Here is a 10577-nt window from a genome sequence, read left to right as displayed (position 1 = left end):
GTACACATTGGGTTTCAGGTGAGGATCCTGGCCATAGAACTTCCATTTTACTTACACACACACACACACACACACACACACATCATTCATCTTGTCAATAGATATTTTCATAAAATAACAGGAACTGAGTTTCACATATAACCAAATGTAGTAACTCCCCTCTTCTTATATCCTTAAATAATACTTTCATTCACAGAGAATACCAGATAGGAATTGTCTTAAGAGTAGTTTCTTATTTCTAGATTATGAAGTTTGTTTTCTGTTAGAGCAAACATATTACAAATTATTTAACAATTAAAATGAATTAAAATGATTTTGTTTGGAAAATTCACAATCTCAAATGATTTCTTCGAAGTGTTAAGTTTTACATTTAACATGTCACATTCAACATGTAACATTTACATTTAACATGTAATATGTTAAATGAAAATGAGATTGCTTTAATGAAATTAGAATGCATTGTAAAATATATTTCATACTGTAAAGGCATAGTAATATATTCTGATTAAATTCTCCTGATTATGAGACATAGTAATAAATTCTCCTAATTAAAAGGTAGAACATGCATAAATATAGAAAGAAGAAAGAAATTAGAAGTCACACAACAGTTAGCACTTACTGTATTTCTTTTTAGTCATTTGCAAAGGCAAGTTTCCTCTCCTCTATCCTTCATGATTATTAGCACATTACATATACGATGTGAACTCTTCATTTCTCATGTGACATAAATAATACATTTTTAACAGAATATTAATTCAATGAGAAGGTTCTTTCATCCAAAGAATGTGTATTTAAGATATGGCTCCCTATCTAATAGACAGCCAGAAACAGCACTGCTTACATAAATGTGCTTAAAAATGAGTCCCTGATCAGTACAGAAGAACCTTTTTGGAATTTAGGGAAGATATTTGGATAACATTAATCTCTCCAGTGCTCTTCCCAATGGCAAAGAGAATGGCTTTTGGCGGCTCAGCTTGTAATACACTGCCAAGCACCAGAGGCAATGCCTGACAATTAACAGAAAATCTCATCATTTTTGACTCATGGAAAAGGAAAAGGATAGTTTTCTATTTATAAATATTCAGTTTGTTATTGTATGACAGACACAAAACACATTTTGTGGGAAGATAGTATTCATGTCAAATACATTCTTCCAGTAGGCTGGTGAACAGACATCTGCCTACAGATCAGTGGTAGTTACAGCAGACATCCCCTAGGTACAGGCAGCTTTCAGGCTCACTGGACCTACCATGATTCAAGAGCTGAGCTGGGTATTTACAGTTGTTCTTAACCTTGGTCTAGAGAGGAGTCACTCACTCCATTATGCATTTCCCTTCACTGAAGTCTAGCCTCCTTAGAGAAAGCCTGCTGTGGAAGGCGTGGCCTTCTCAAATATCAGTGCATAGACTGCTTTATGTAGACCAAACGAATAATGTGAAGAAAATAAAAATGCAGTTGACCCAAGGTATTTATCTACCTCTGGCAACAGAATTCCCTTTCTAGAAGTGGGGTCCCTAACTGTATGAGGAATGAAAAGCTTATAGTACAACCATTTCAAAGCAAAACCCCCAGTGTGCACAAAACACTGCTTTGGATAAAAGATGGCAGCTGCAGAGCTGGAATGGTAGCTGGTTGCTATGGTTACGAAGGTTCTGATTCAGCCACCATATGCCACCTGGTGTTCTCAGCCTGAAAAAGCAGGTCTGTGGTGTCCCAGTTTGGAGATAGAGCTAAGACCATAGTTCCTGGAGAAGCAGTCCTGGCCTTGGGTGTGAAGCAGTGTTTGTACTGTTTTATTCATTTACAGACTTGGGGGCTGCAGACTCATCATTTAAGGCAGGGGAAGGCTGGGGAAAGGAAATGCCCCACCCGCTTTTAAAAATCTCTTATTTTCTCATGGAAACGCAGCTATGTGAACATTCATTCTCAAAGATCAATCCTTGCCCTCTTTTCAGGGCAAATTTGCTACCCAAAACTGCTAGGTCATACAACCTGGCAATAGCAACAGACTCAAAATGTTGTGTGCTATGCTTGCAGAGCATTCAGTTATACCGATTCTCAGGCATCCAGAATCTTTTCTCCATCCAAAAGTTCTACATGACAAATAATAGCTGTATGACTTTATTTTAATGCTGAATTGTGTCCAAAATAGAAATGGTTTGAATGTAAATTCTTTTTTTGTGTGTTCACTTTGGAAGGAAAACAATTACCATTTCCAACACTTTCTGAAAACTTGAAAATTCAAGATACTCAATTAAAAAAAAAAACTACTGTTACATAGAAAAAGATAATTTAGAATGATCTCTGGATATAAAGTAAATAGTAAAAAATCAATAGCTTTTCTCTATAATAACATCCCAGTTAGAAATGGAAATCTAAAAAATAATTTAGTAGCAACAAATCTATAAATTACTCAAGAATAAATTAAACAAGAAAGGGAATATTTACATTTGAAAAATGATACAATTTTACTGAGACAGATAAAACAAGAGCTGAACACAGAGTCAGACCATGTTTCTGGGTGGGAAGTTTTAGTATACAAAGCTGACAATGTTTCTCAAAATAATATGTACATTTTACTGTTCTTTATTATGTCCCTCCTTCTACTAACTTTGGGCCTCATTTGTTCTTCTTTTTCCAGTTTCAATGATTGTGAATTAAGACTGTTCATTTGGGATTGTTCTTCCTTCTTTAAATAGGCTTGGATTGCTATATACTTTCCTCTTAGAACTGCCTTCGCTGCATCCCACAGAAGTTGGGGCGTTGTGCTGTTGTTTTCATTTGTCTCCATATATTGCTTGATATACATTTTACTGTAATTCCTAACAGAATAATCACCAAGAAATGTTGAAAAATAGTAAAAGTGAGGGAGGACCTCACAGATACTAAGACATATGATAAAGCAACACTAATTAGTAGTTCTGGTAGAGGAACAAACAAATGAGCAGAAGAATGAAAAAAGAACCCAGAAATAGACTCATGTACATATGGGAGTTAGGTGTATGAGACATGGGACATCAAAATTAGTGAGGAATGGCTGGCCCCTTGAACAAATGGTATTGGGACAATCGTACTTAAAAAGAAGTTATGACTGTACTGCATAACAAACACAAAAATATTTCCAGATGAATTAAAGATTTAAATTAAAAACAAAACCAACTAGAAATGATTAGAAAAATAGAGGTGATATATATAATTTAGGGTAGGGTTAAAAAAAGAGTGTTTAAAGGAAAATACTGATGGATTTGACTATATAACATTTTATTCTCTCTATATTTTTCTTAGTTGGACTTCATGTACAGGGGATAGAGTTAATCCTATGCCTTAGTTTATGACACATTGTTATTATTAGCTTGGGTGAGGATCCTCTTCTGTTTTTATATTTGCACATATGTACTTAGGTATTGTCATTTATCTCTTTTTATTTTCTGCCTCCTTTGCATTCATAAGCAACCATTCTAATATTTTAAATACATATTCTTTTGTTTCTATTGCTCCCAAATGGCTAATGTTGTTTAGTGTGCATGTCTCTAATTTTGCAAACTTTTCATGTTATAGAAATCATCCTGTTTCTTATTCTTTTTCTCACTTAGCACTATGTTTTAAAGGTCCACATTGCTTATGTTTACAATTAGCCTGTTGCTTCTTCTGGCTGCCTTATACTCCATGGTGTGTATTTACCATGTTTTACTCATCTTCTCCCCTGCCTTGGGCACCCAGATTGCTTCTAATAACCAACTTCAACAAACAATGCTTGCAAGAGTGTCCTTGTACATGCCACCTTGTGGACATGGGTGGGAATTTCTTTGGGATAAATAACTCAGATGTTGAAGAAAGGGACCATAGAGTATGCACAGTCTTAATTTGATCCAGTGCCAGATTGCTCTCAGGAATGACTGTACTAGTAAAGTACACTTCTATCAGCAGGTCATAAAGGCCAATATCCCCCAATTTTTCTAATTTAACAGGTATAAAGTGAACTCATTATTGTGTTTTCTGATTTATATTTAAGTGAGTTTCTTGTAGACAGCATATAGTTGGGTCTTACATTTTTATTTAGTCTGACAATCTCTGCCTTTTACTTTGAATTCTCAAACAAATTACAGTAGATGTAATTATGAATTTGGGTTTGCATCTCCTAACTTGCTACAAGATTTCTATTTGTTCCATCTGTTCTTTGATCCCTTTTGCTTCTTTTTCTGTTTTATTTTGGATTAACTGAGTATTTTTATGATTCCATTTATCTCCACTCTTGATTTTTTAGCTCTCTCTCTTTCTTTAATGTTGCTCTAGAGTTTCTGTGATGAGTGTTTAACTTAAACCAGGCTACCATCAAATAACTTCATATTCAAATGGAAATTCCTTATTACAATAGCCTTCTACTTCTCAACTGGATAACTAGTTGGCTGCTAGTATAGCAGCCAGTCTGGGCATTTTGCACGTGAGAGAGCTAACAGCAGGTATCTGAGAGCTTCGCTGGTTTATTGATTCTCCAGAAGAATCGGGGAGTTCAGTCCTGGAATATACACCGTAGGTGTCTTTGTGTAATGTCTCCTGTTAACACCACCCTTCCAGCACTGAAGAGCTGTACCACTTCCCTCAAAGGAATTTCTTAACTCCCCACTTTTGGTCAAACACGTTCCAAATGGAGCAAGTTTAGCCGTAAGGGGTTAGTCTCTTCTTGACACAGTCTTACCAGTTGGAAGTCAGCTTGGGAAAACTGGCTATATGGCAACATTTTAGTACCTGGTTATCATGCAGTGGAGGAGGGCACAAAAGAATGAGGACAACCATAAATACTAAGAGAAAATTGGGAACCTAACGCCTAGCAAGAAAAGTAACTTCATTAAGTTTAAATGGGCTGTTCTTTGTGGTTCTTAATGGAATAGTTTAACTTTTATTTGGCTCATCATCAGAGCTGAATTATGGATCTAGTGTTTGCAACTGCTCAGCAGAGTAGAATCCTCATAGAAACCAGCGACATCCAGTGTCTTAGATCCTCCCTGATAAGTTTTGATATCAGGTTTTGTTTTAAATACTTTCTTTGGAAGGCTGGAAAACAAGTTCAACATTTGGAAATTGGTGATGTTTAAAAGGAAAGGAAAGAAAGAAAAGGATTTGAGATAATGAAAAAAACCTAAGCTCAAATGTGAATCATATATTCTGATCAGGAATGAAGATTTGAAGTGCTTGGCAGGATGCTCTACACCACTGTCCTCTCGAGTCACGTAATCTTGAATTACAGAGTTTGCAGAGAGCTGTCTGCTTTGGTAGTGGTCTGTCTCTGGGGCCTTTTAGTGGGCCTGAAGGTCAGGTCTCTAGCCAGTTTGTATGGCCAGTTTGGAGAACCTTAACTTCTTTCTCCTTCTCCTTCAACTTGTGGTATACTTAACATGAAATTCATCATTTTAACCATTTTTAAGTCTACAGTTCAGTGGCATTAAGTACATTCACATTGCTGTGCAACCATCACCACTGTTCATTTCCAGAGCTTTTTCATATTCCCAAACTGAGACACCATATGCATTAAATACTCACTCCCCATTTCCCCACTCCTCCTACCCCAGCCCCTGGCAACCACCATTCTATTTTCTGTTTGTGTGAATTTGACTATTCTAGGCACCTCCCACAAGTAGAATCATACAATATCTGTCCTTCTGTGACTGGCTTATTTCACTTAGCAGGATGTCCTTAAGGTTCATCCATGTGGTGGTACTTCCCGACCAGTCAGTCTGGAGAGGTATATTGTTGGTGTCTCCTTTGGATGTGTGGCGGGCACCTGCTCTGCATATAGCTAAGTGCATGATTTAGTTAAATAATACTACTTAGGATCAGAATGTTTCAAAGGCATGTCTGTCAATAGAGAACTCAACCCAAGCCTCAAGGGAATTTTTGTCACAAATCTTTAAGTTTTTCAGAATCTTAAATGGTAGCAACCACTTTTAGTATCCTGATAGAGATAATGAAAAGGCAGAGAAGTAAGAGCTATCTGGTTATGTTTGTCCACAAGTGCTAATTAGCTATCAGCTTATCAAAAAATTTTAAGTGGACCAAACTATGCACGTACATAGTCATTTAAAGGCATTTTCATTTTTTCATCTGCTAATTGAAGGCCATTCTGTAGTTTTTATAAAAATAAGAGAGAAATTTATATTAAAATGATGTTTAGTAACCAGTGTTTTGTATCTTTATCTTATGTTAATAAACAAAATTCAACTGAGTAAATTTAAAAGATCTCAGTGACTTTATTCAAGTATTCATAAATCAGGTGGCATCCAATGTAGCAGATATAAATGAACTCTGAGAAGCTGCACAAAATGGGAAACTTCTGTAGGTAAAAGGGAGGAGGAAGTTGTATTAGGCAAAAAAGCAGGCTGGTATGGCAAGGTTTTCTTCCTTTGGGAGATGGTAGGGGTTTATGAGGCAGGTTACTTACCTAGGGCTGAACAGAGATTCCTGATCGACTGGCTTAAGATTCCATTTTGGGAGAGCTCAAACTGCTAGAAATTGTCAGAATCCCTTTTATAAATATCTGTTATAATTTAATTAGTTTGACACATAATTTTATTATTTTATAATCTTACATGAATTAGCTTATTTGACCATTAAAATCAGTGGAGGAAATTTAGAGAACTCTAATTAGTCTTTTTATTAGAAAATAAACTGAAGAAAATATGGTAAATAATTTTATACTGGTGAAATCAGAGAAAAGATAGCTATTTCTAAACCAAAAGTATTAAACTAGTCTAATTTTTCCAAGGAACCATCGTGAATTACATAAAACTTTTCCCTATATAATTATTTACCAGATATTAAAATGTTTAAGCTGCTTAAAAACAATTTTTGCTCTGGATATGTTAAAAAATAACCAAGTAACCAACTAATTGTTGATTAAATTCATAGCTAAGCTTTAAAAATCTTTTTTGCTGTTATTATTTTATCAATGCATTTTTTTCCTTACAGTTACATTAAAAGCATAAAAAAGAAAAAGAAATTCCTAGAAGTCTGTGCTCCTCTTCACATTTATATTGGAATTTGATACATTAATATTGTTTCTGTTTGGAATAAGAACTTACTCCATTAGATTTTAATAAATCTTATAATCTGGTTTAATAATTCCTCCTAGAGGTGGATAAGATACATGTTTGCTCAAAAAATAATATTTATAATAATGGCAAATTTAACCAACTCTTGTGCAAGCTGGAGTTGTAATGGTGATAAAGTAGCAGAATCTTAACATGGAAGCAGTGATGTCAGTATTGCAAATATTGATCAGTTAAAGAAAAGAATATTGATCAGTTAAAAGGCATATAATTACGTACCAGCAGGAACCCTCAGAGGAAAAGCATTATTGAAATATAAGTAATTGTATACTTTCCTTCTGAATTTACCAGCATAAGCTCTCTTTTTCTCAGTCTCCATATCCCTTATAATAATGACAGTCTCCTTTCTTTGGTCTCCTAGGTAGGGCTATACCAAAACAATAGCATCCAGATGCGAGGTGGCCTTTCCTGGGGCTGAGGGACCATCCCTCTGCGGCTGCTCATATTGTAGCCACTTTGCAGCCTGCAGCTGAACCCTAGGGGTGGGACAGAGACCCTGGGAGGAGATGAGAACCTGCCTCATTTCAGTCTCCTTGGCAGTTCGGGAAGTGAGGCGTGGCCTTGCAGCGGCTCCTCACAAGCCTCCTGTGCACTCAGATTTTGAGGCTGATGTTTGGCCAAAACTCAGCGATGCTGTAGTTCAAGCTTTGCCTGTGTGGCCTATATGGATACATGTAAGGTCATACAGTATCAGCATAGAGCTGCTCTTTTACATTACACAGTAACAATCTGTTGTGGGATACTTATCTTTTTAAAAAATTTTTTTATTAAGGTATTATTGATATACATACACTCTTATGAAGGTTTCACATGAAAAAACAATGTGGTTACTAGATTTACCCATATTATCAAGTCCCTCCCCCACCACCCCAATGCAGTCACTGTCCATCAGTGCAGCAAGATGCCACAGATTCACACGATGTGCCTTCTCTGTGCTACACTGTTCTCCCTGTGATCCCTGTGGGGTACTTACCTTAATGGATATTATGAGGCATTCCAAAGGGGTCTACCTCCAGACTGGAATGCAGTATCCTGTCCAAAGAGCCCAGGGATGGAGGTGGAAGTTGACGGCACCAACAGATGCAGCGGTGACCGATGACACTGAAGGGTAGTCCTTTCATGGCTTTTCCACCCACTTTGGAAGAATGCTCCTAGAACTCTGGATGTCAGCAGTGCAGTGGAGCCTCTAGGCTTCTGGTTCTGCCTCCTAGACTGCCAGTCACTCAAGGCCATTGTAGCCAAAACCCTGTTGCTCTCTTCCTTGCTTACAGTTGGTTGGTGAACCTATGTGCTCCTCTGGTGCCCTGACCTTCTACAGTGGGCTCTGTTGTTTACATTTCCTCTCAGGGGCTCTTTTCCCAGAAGGCAGGTCGAACTGGCAAGAGGAGGTAGCAGGTCTCATGATTGCCATGATGACTGCTCATGTTGTTGGCTTCTTTGCCTCCACAAGGGGGTTGTTAGGAAGGGAATGTGAATTTATCCATGACACAGGCATGTAGGAGAGGAAAATCTCTTTCTCTGCCCATTCTAGGTCCTCTGGCCAGGACTCAGTGAATTGGACTGACTAAGGACAGATTAACAAGAGAAAACCAAATAGAAGCTTATTACCATGTGTATGAAGCATGTAAGGCAGGGAAACACCCAGAGATGAGTAACTTAAAGTTTTCTTTAGAACTTGAGCTTATATGGTTTCTTAGTAAAGGATCATTACATTTTTAGAGAAGTGACAAGACACAGGGAAAGGACCTTGAGTCTCTAGGGGCAAACTGTGGGGTGGAGACACATGGGAGACTCACAGAAGATAAGGACTAGTTAATGAAGTCTGTTATATAGATTCCTCTGGTGCCAGCTCCAGACTGGTGAGGGTCTACAGGTATCCCCAGTGATTAGCTTTCATCCTTCCTTTTAGAGAGGGAGGCGGGACAGATACCTTTGTAAATTTATGTCCTCCTTTTAGGCAAACAGTGGGAGGGCAGAGGGCTTTTCTTATATCTGGTTCTTCTCTAGTGTCTTTAACTCAAAATAGTTCTTATGCCAAAGTGGCATAATTTGGGGTGGTAAATTCTGTTGTAGTACACTGGCTCTTACCCAGCCAAGGGACCCCTTTAATACCGATACACCCTGTTGCTTTCTTCTATGGTCACTTTTTCTCCCCCTTCCGTGCTCCATAGATTCACCCTGGAAGGAAAATGCCAGAATCGCCTGTCTGTTTTTCTTGTTTCATCCTGCCTTTTGTATTGCTCTTTGAAGTTATCCCAGGCTGTGATCTGTTTTTCTTTCCAGTCTCAGTACTGTGTTACCTGCCCTTTTCTGGAATGTATTCCCTTTGATTAGAAAGCAGTGGGTTTTAGTCTGAAAAAACGGGGCTGTGGGCAGACCCTCAGAACTGTGTATGCAGAGAATAATAGCCCAGTGGAATGGGGGGTCATTGGCACTTCCACTTTTTAAAAAATTGACTCTAAGTTTAGAATGTCTAAAATTGCCATTTTCTTTGCTGCAGTCATTTCCTGCAAGTACTTTGGGCTACAGTTTTTTACTCTTATTCCTTTGTCAGTCCAATTACTTTTGCTTTCTATCCTTAAAGATTTTTGGTTCACTGATGGTACCTTCCTCCCCACCTCTTTTTTTTAAATTCTAGAGGTGCTATGGATTTGGTCTGTTTTACTGGCTCTCTGCTTAGTTATTTCCAGAAATTTGGGGCAGAAGGAAAGCAGATTATGAGATGAACCTAATCTCTTACATTACTTCTAATTTTGAATAGTTTTTTATCAGAGCAATTTTCCCTTGACTCATACTGAGGAAACAATTTATAATTTCTGTTCACTGAATTAACTCTTTTTCACTGGAACTCATTTTCCCCTGAGTCTTAAACTTAAATAGTAAGAGCATGAAGCCCATTATAAATTTAACAATCTGAGAGAAGATAAAATGCACACGAAACAAATAGATGAATTATAAAAGTTGGGTGGTTTACTTTGAGCACTATAAAAATGATTCTAAGTGGATTATTTTTCACTTATATGCAATGAGCTGAAATTAATGCATAAGGAATAAGCACATTTTATCATCCATCAAGAAAGATTCTTGTGTTAGTAGGGTGTCTCAACCTCACACCTTGGCCCAGATAATTCTGTTGTTGGGGGTTTGTTATGGGTTGTAGGATATTTAGCTGCATTTCTTGGCCTCTTCTTCTAATCTGTCAGGGTCACCTTCCCCTACATCCCACTAGTTGTGACAACTAAGAATGTCTCCAGACATTGCCAAGTGTCCGCTGGGAGAGGGGGGTACACTTAAGAACCACTGTGTTAATAGAAAGAACCACTCACTTAAAATAGCTTTTCTAATACTAGATGATAAAAATGTATGACATAGGATTACACGGCCATTATATCCAACTCAGTACTTGAAAACAGAATGTATCTTGTCATAGTCCCATGAAATATTCAAAACACAGATTGATAATATCTGAGCTCA

This window comes from Manis pentadactyla, chromosome 7 (assembly GCF_030020395.1).
Source record: "Manis pentadactyla isolate mManPen7 chromosome 7, mManPen7.hap1, whole genome shotgun sequence".
In the NCBI taxonomy this organism is placed as follows: Eukaryota; Metazoa; Chordata; class Mammalia; order Pholidota; family Manidae; genus Manis; species Manis pentadactyla.
Note: the sequence above shows the minus strand (reverse complement) of the source record.